General features: G+C 42.6%; 1 pseudogene; it reads right to left on the bottom strand.

The window, feature by feature from the left end:
• Positions 1 to 2,872: 2,872 nt before the first annotated feature.
• Positions 2,873 to 7,412, bottom strand: LOC135966426 (small ribosomal subunit protein uS14-like; annotated as a pseudogene).
• Positions 7,413 to 7,621: the final 209 nt, after the last annotated feature.

Here is a 7,621-nt window from a genome sequence, read left to right as displayed (position 1 = left end):
AAATTAGGTCTGATGGTGGAAGGAACAGAGTGAAAATCTTAGCGCAATAAATAAGGAGACATTTCCTTACAAGGAGATAACAGCCATTTATTAAATCACAGTTCTGTGGGTTGGAAGTCCAAGTACAGCATGGTTCTGCTGGTTCCTCTGCTTAGACCCTCATGAGGCTGAAATCAAGGTGTTGGCAGGTCTGGATTCCATTCTAGAGGCTGTGGGGATGAATCTGCTTCCAAGCTCATTCACATTGTTGGCCAGATTCAGTTCCTTGTAGGTGTAGGACTGAAGTGCTTGGTTCCTTGCTGGCTGCCAGTATGGACTGATCTTTTCTCCTAGAGGCTGCCACCTTCCTTCTCATGCTTTCCATATGCATCTCCTGTTCAGCAACGGCAGGTTGAGTCCTTCTCATGCTTCAAGTGTCCCTGACTTCCCCGTCTGCCTCATCGCTCTGACTGACTCTTCTGCCTTCTGCGGCTGCTTTTAAGGACTCACATGATTACACCAGGCCCACTCAGAAAATCCAGGATAATCTCCCTACTTTAAATTCAGCTGGCTAGTTGCCTTAATTGCATCCACAAGTCCAAAGCAGAACCTAGATTAAATATTTGATTTAATAACCAGGAGATAGGAATCTTTAGAATTCTACCTACTGCATGAGTTTCTTATTCTCAAAGATAAAAATAACGCTGAGGAGAGGAGCACCATAGTAGCCAAAGAGAGGTCATCCTGGAGCTGCTCTACTTGGACCAGGACAGCGTAGGGAAGTACAAATTAACAGTCATTCCCAAGCCCCTTCTCCTCTCCTAGCCCTAGAAAACCAATGATCTACTCTCTACCTGTAGATTTGCCTACTCTGGATACTTTGTATAAATGAAATCATATAATACGTGGGGTTTATTGTCTGGCTTCTTTCACTTAGCATAATGTTTTCAAGGTTCATCCATGTTGTACATGACTCATTTTTGTTTCACCTTTTAATTGTGGAATAATATTCCAATATATAGATATATTATATTTTGTTTATCTGTTCTCTGTGATTGTCTTGATCATCCCCTCACAGTAGCATTCTCTTAAACTGCATTCAATGCAGCTAATGAGAAGCAGACCTCTCACCATCTCTTCTTTTCTTTTCTTTTTTTAATTATACTTTAGGTTCTGGGATACATGTGTAGAACATGCAGGTTTGTTACATAGGTATACATGTGCCACGTGGTTTGCTGCATCCATCAACCCGTTATCTACATTAGGTATTTCTCCTAATGCCATCCCTCCCCTAGTCCCCCATTCCCTGACAGGCCCTGGTGTATGATATTCCCCTCCCTGTGTCCATGTGTTCTCATTGTTCAACTCTCACTTATGAGTGAGAACATGCAGTGTTTGGTTTTCTGTTCCTGTGTTAGTTTGCGGAGAATGATGGTTTCCAGTTTCACCCATGTCCCTGCAAAGGACACGAACTCATCCTTTTTTATGGCTGCATAGTATTCCATGTTATATATGTGCCACATTTTCCTTATCCAGTCTATCACTGATGGGCATTTGGGTTGGTTCCAAGTCTTTGCTATTGTGAATTGTGAATTGAGACAGAGTCTCACCCTTTCACCCAGGCTGGAGTGCAATAGCGCAATCTCAGCTCACTACAACCTCTGCCTCCCAGGTTCAAGTGATTCTCCTGCATCAGTCTCCCGAGTAGATGGGATTACAGGCATGTGCCACCACACCCAGCTAATTTTTTTGTATCTTTAGTAGACACGGGGTTTCACCATGTTGACCAAGCTGGTCTTGAACTCCTGACCTCGTGATCTGCCTGCCTCAGCCTCCCCAAGTGCTGGGATTACAGGTGTGAGCTATCGCTCTTGGCTGAGATTAGATCTTAAAAAAAAACAGCTGCACTCACTTTGCTCTTTTTTGGAACACTTGCTCTGGGAAATCCAGCTGTCATGTCATGAAGACACACACACAGCCCTAAGGGGAAGTTCATATGGCAAGAAACTGAGGTGCTTACCCACAGCCAACACCAACTAACCACACATCTGAGTGTGCTATCTTGGAAGTGGGTCCTACAACTCCGGTCAAGCTTTCAGATGACTGTAGCCCTGCCCAACATCTGGACTGCAATATCATGACTGAACCACCAGCTAAGCCACTTCCAAAGTCTTTACCCACTGAAACTGTGAGAGACTATGATATTGTTTTAAGATACTAAGTTTTATGCTAATTTTTATGGAGCAATAGAGACTTACTACATATAGCTTTATCCTTAATGTCTTTTTCTTACATTCCATGTTTAATTCATCAGAAAATCATGTTGGCTTTACATTTCAGTATATCTAGAATCTGATCATCCCTTATTGTCTCCACTGCCACACTCTAGCCCATCATCTCTCATGAGAATTTTCACAACAGCTTCCTTACTGGTTTCCTTGTTTCCACTCCTGCCCTACCTCAGTCTATTCTTAAAGGAGCATCCATGATCCTTGTAAGACATTAGTTAGATCATGCCACTGTCCTCCTCAAAACCCTGCACATTTTCCTTATTTCACTCATATAAAGGCCCAAATTCTTAGAGTGGCTCAATATCTCATCAACTACCATCCCCAGGGTCTAGAACAGGCCATGGGCACAAAAGATATTTTCTAAGCCAAACCGAACTGAAGGTGTGGAGAGAAAGGAGCAGAAAGATCCCCATTATCATCACGCATAGGGGTTGGGGGAAATGGGAGATGGGAGGAGAATAGTGAAAATAGGAATAAGCATAAAGTCTTTTAATAGAATTTCATTATTTATTTATTTTTTCAAATGTTTATTTTATGTACAAATAACTATCATGGGTTTTCATTGAATAGATGCCTTGGAGAATCCTTTGAAGGAAGATCATTTAGTCCAACTTAATGAAACCGATATCCTTCGCTTACTGACAGAAACACTGGCAGCACATATTGAGGCCATATTTCTGGATCAGACCGTGCCCGTTTGAACAGACGCAATGAGAGCGAGAACCCTGGCTGAATTTTCACGGGTGGCTCCAGTTATAGCTGCTGGTGACCCATCTTGCTGTCAGGAGTGCAAAGAGGCAAAAGGTGAATTTCACTATTTTTTATTTTTTGTAGAGATGGGGTCTTGCTATGTTCCCCAGGCTTGTCTGAAAATCCTGGCCTCAAGTAATCGCCCCAGCTTGGCCTCCCAAAGTGCTGGAATTACAGGCATGTGCCACGGTGCCTGGCCTTTTAATAGGATTTCAAAGTGTTCCCTCCCTGCCTCCCTCACCACACCTGTAGAATCTAGATAGGAAGACAAGACTGAGAGGTCAGAGAAGAGTGACAAGAGGGAGATGGACAACGAGAAATGACAAAGGCAAGTTCCATCCAGTCCCTGTTTTCCAGAGCTGAGCCCTGACCCCTGAACTGCAAGGGGAGGAGTGTGAAGCTGTCCTGGATTTGGAGCTTTTGTCCTCTAACCACAGTGAACTTTTTTTTTTTTTTTAAGCCAACCATGGTCTAGTCTACCTTAATACTTGGCTGAGTTATACCAGGAGGCTGCTATTTGAAATTGTCACACTTTTCAAATACCTCAGCTGGTGACAAACATGGCTATAATGCAAATGGCCGAGCGTCCCTTCAAAATTGCCAAACGTGAGGTTTCAGGCTGGGACTTGCAGTTACTTTAAATTCTCTCTTTGCTCTGAATTCTGCTCAGTTCAAATGAAATGCGTGCATCACACATCAAGAACGACAGGGAGCCATCTGAAATTTCCTGAAACACCTGGTGCCGGGCAGGTTGAGGCAGGCAATCCTGTCATGCTGCCCTTGACAGGTTTGTGATAGCATCTTTTTTTGGTCTTTATGTTATTTACTGACAAATTCCAAGTAACGTCAGAGCTGATGAATACAAAACAGCCACTGTGACTGCAATCCTGCCACTACCAAGAGCACAGACTTCAATGGATCCACAGCAGCGCTTTCCAGCCAGAAGCGGCATGACCCATGGTGGGTTGGAGAAACAAGTCAATGGATCACGACAGCATTTCACAACAAAATCAAGGAGGATGCAAATGAGAATACCAGAGTTTACAGTTCAGAGAAAACATAAGAACTGTTTTATGAAACTTCAGCTTTAATCACATATGTGTATGTGTGTTTATGTATGCTCCAGGTTTAATATAAAATTAAATTCTTTGCTTACAGTTATGGTCAAAGGAGTCCACAAACCACTGATTTTTGCCAGAGTCGAGGTTGGCAAAATACTGTCTTCAAGCCAAAATCAGCTCACTGCCTATTGTCTGTATGGCCTGAAAGATAAGAAAGACTTTAACACTTTGGAATGTTTGGAAAAATTCAAAAAGCAAGATATTTCATGATGTGTGAAAATGATGTGAAATTCAAATTTCAGTGTCCATAAAGTACTATTGGAACACAGCCACACCCATTTGTTTATGTATTGTCTGTGGTGCTTTTAGCAAAGTTGAGTAGTTGCAACAGACACTTTATGGTCCACAAAGCCTAAAATATTTTCTATCTTTATGGGCAAAGTTTACCGACCTCTGATCTAGAGGCCTCATTGTTATGATGCATTTTTTTTCAAGTCTATATATCTGTTTAATTTGGTTTATAGAAGAAACAGGGAAAGGTTCGGACACAAGATTGCACTGTGGGATTCTAGGCATGTTGTGGACACTGCCACTCCTCCCCACATCCCCTGTCCTGTTTTGTGTGCCCCTCCCCTGGCCCCTGTGCCTTCTGTGGCCTGCACCTGTGGCTTTCTGCAGAGACCTGCCCTCGGGCTCTCAGAGCAGCTTTGCCTGCCTGTGCAGCAGCTGGAGGTACCCAGGAGTTTAAGCTACCGCAGGCAGGCCTTTGGTCAAGACAGTGGGGTATGAAATGTAATCCTCTTGCTCAAGTCGTGAGGACAGAACTCTGAAGTGTAACTTTCAATCCAGATGTCCACTATGGGATCAGGCTAGTTCCCTTTCTCTAGACTTTGCCTGAATCACACCCTTGCTTGAATTCTCTCCCTTCCCCATCCTGCTTGCCCCATTCCTTTTGGGTTTCCTGAAGCACTTGCTTTGACACTGGGGTTGCACATGCATCTGACTCTGTCAGAGTCCTCTTTGGGGGAGCCCAGCCTGAGAGAGGGGAAGCAGTGGGGAGGTTCATAAAAGGCAACTCTTTCTGACAAAACTTTGGCTTAATGGGTGCTCCCTACAATGTCTTGCTGAATATGGACACTTCCCACATTGTTTTTGTTTTTCTGAAAGGGAGAAGGTGGTTATCTCATTTAAGATGATTTTGCAATGCATTGTAATTTCAAAGAGTTCTGAGATGAGTCAAGATAATTGGATTCTATTTCCAATGGATCCACTGGGCAAGTAATAAGCACCATTAAAGTCGTATTCTCCCATTTGTAGGAGGTAGAGTAGCTAATGTTTAAGCTTTCCCCTATCTTTCCGAGTCTCCTTGTAAAGTGGGTGCTTTAAACCATCTTCTAGATGCTAACTAATCCCAATCAGGGCACCTAACTGCAAACCTGGTTGGGCTCCAGAATTCAGGTACATCACTCACACAGCAGAGGTGCTGGACCCGGCATTGTGGGTGGACACCAGAGGTACACTGGAGACCGTCCAGGGGACTCAGTGCTCCCCAACCTCAAGCCTTGACACTGGTTGCCAATCAGCAGCACTCAGAGACTTTGCTTTCCAATATGGAGCCAATAACTGCAGTTTTATGCTTTAAAACCCCGGGCTCCCTCTAACCTCTTGATCCTAGCTGGGACTGTGCATATTGGGCTTCCTGTGTGGCACCCAATCTTTGATCTGTTCCTTTCTGTCTTGGACATGCGCATAGCTGGCTGTTTCTGTAGCAGTCCTGTCCATGTATCAAAGCACTTTTTGGTGAGACAAGAGCAACTGAAAGGAGCCAGGAGAGGTTCTAGGTAGACACGCAAGGGGAGGGAACCCTGTAATGGAAACGGGAGAGCAGGTAAGAAGGTGGGGAACTAGAAGACAGCACACTTACTTTATATCTTGCTTACCATAAAAACTTTAAATGACACGTGAGGATATAAAGTATTTTTTTCAGCCAGGTCTAAGGATCCCTGGGAATTCTGAACATATTGTCTGAGGCCCACAAGTTCTTTACACAAATAATAATAATAATTATTATTATTTTGAGACGGCGTCTCACTCTGTCACCCAGGCTGGAGTGCATGGTGTGATCTCGGCTCACTGCAACCTCTGCCTCCCAGGTTCAAGCGATTCTCCTGCCTCAGCCTCCTGAGTAGCTGATATTACAGCTACCACATCAGTCTGCTTTTTGTATTTTTAGTAGAGACAGGGTTTCATCATGTTGGCCAGGCTGGTCTCGAATTCCTGAACTCAGTTGATCTGCCAGTCTTGGTCTCCCAAAGTGCTGGGATTACAGACGCGAGCCACAGTGCCCTGCCCACAAAATTATTTTTAATTTTATCTATTCATTTGGATAGCCACCTCAGTGATTAAATATGAAAATGTGCACCATCTGGATACCAGAAGATGACCACATTCAACTTAAGGCTAGACCCCAATTCTGTCGCCCTCATTTTCATTTGTGTTTAAAATCTTTGGGAGTCAATGAAAACTTACAATGATAACATTTTATCTTTTTATATTTTCCACAATGAAATTAGATTTATCATTTACTTTTAAGTTTATGTAAACAATCACTATCATATAGAAAGTTTCAGATACTACATGAAAGGATAATGCCACCACTCATGCCATAAACGCTTTGACCATCCTTCTCTGGTTTTTAATCATTTGTGAGTCAGAAAGCAAGCCTGACTGCCATAAGGTTGGCACGCCTTAGCATCAAAATGATAACTGTCACCGTTACGTTGAATTCTTCTCTCATTATCAAGACAAAGCCTCCCTTTGGCTGTGATAATTTACAGTTGAGTGACATTTTCAAATGCAAAGACTTCAGTTTTAAGAATTATTTAATAAGTTGAGGATTCAAATTAACATCCTGAAAATTAACATAATTAAAATGAGTAATGCACTACTTTAATTAATGAGGAGTAATGAGAAAAGTCCAGAAGCAGAATTAATATGAAGAGGATACATTTGGCCTATCTGAAAGCCACAGGACATCATGCTGATACTAGCTTGAACATTTCAATTATAGAAAAGATAGAAACAATAATATTTGAATTTTGGTTATTTTCTAAATGATATAAATGATTCATTTCCAGTTTTTAGCATTTTCTTTCTACACTTTGACTATGAGCTAACTCTGTGTTGAAACTATGCATTTTTTTCAACATTTACAAAAAATAGAGCAGATTCAGATATTATTTTCTGTTCCCCCAGAATATTTAATGCTTGAAAAAGAAATCACAACATTAACCTTGCTTTTTATTTTATTTACTTTTCGAGACAGAGTTTCACTCTTGTTGCCTAGGCTGGAGTGCTGTGGTACGATCTCTGCTCACTGCAACCTCTGCCTCTTGGGTTCAAGTGATTCTCCTGCCTCAGCCTCAAGAGTAGATGGGATTACAGGCACCTGCCACCATGCCCAGCTAGTTTTTGTATTTTTGGTGGAGATGGGGTTCACCATGTTGGCCAGGCTGGTCTCCAACTTGCGACCTCAGGTGA

Source organism: Macaca fascicularis, chromosome 12 (genome assembly GCF_037993035.2).
Source record: "Macaca fascicularis isolate 582-1 chromosome 12, T2T-MFA8v1.1".
Taxonomy (NCBI): Eukaryota; Metazoa; Chordata; class Mammalia; order Primates; family Cercopithecidae; genus Macaca; species Macaca fascicularis.
Note: the sequence above shows the minus strand (reverse complement) of the source record. Positions and strands in the feature narration are given on the sequence as shown.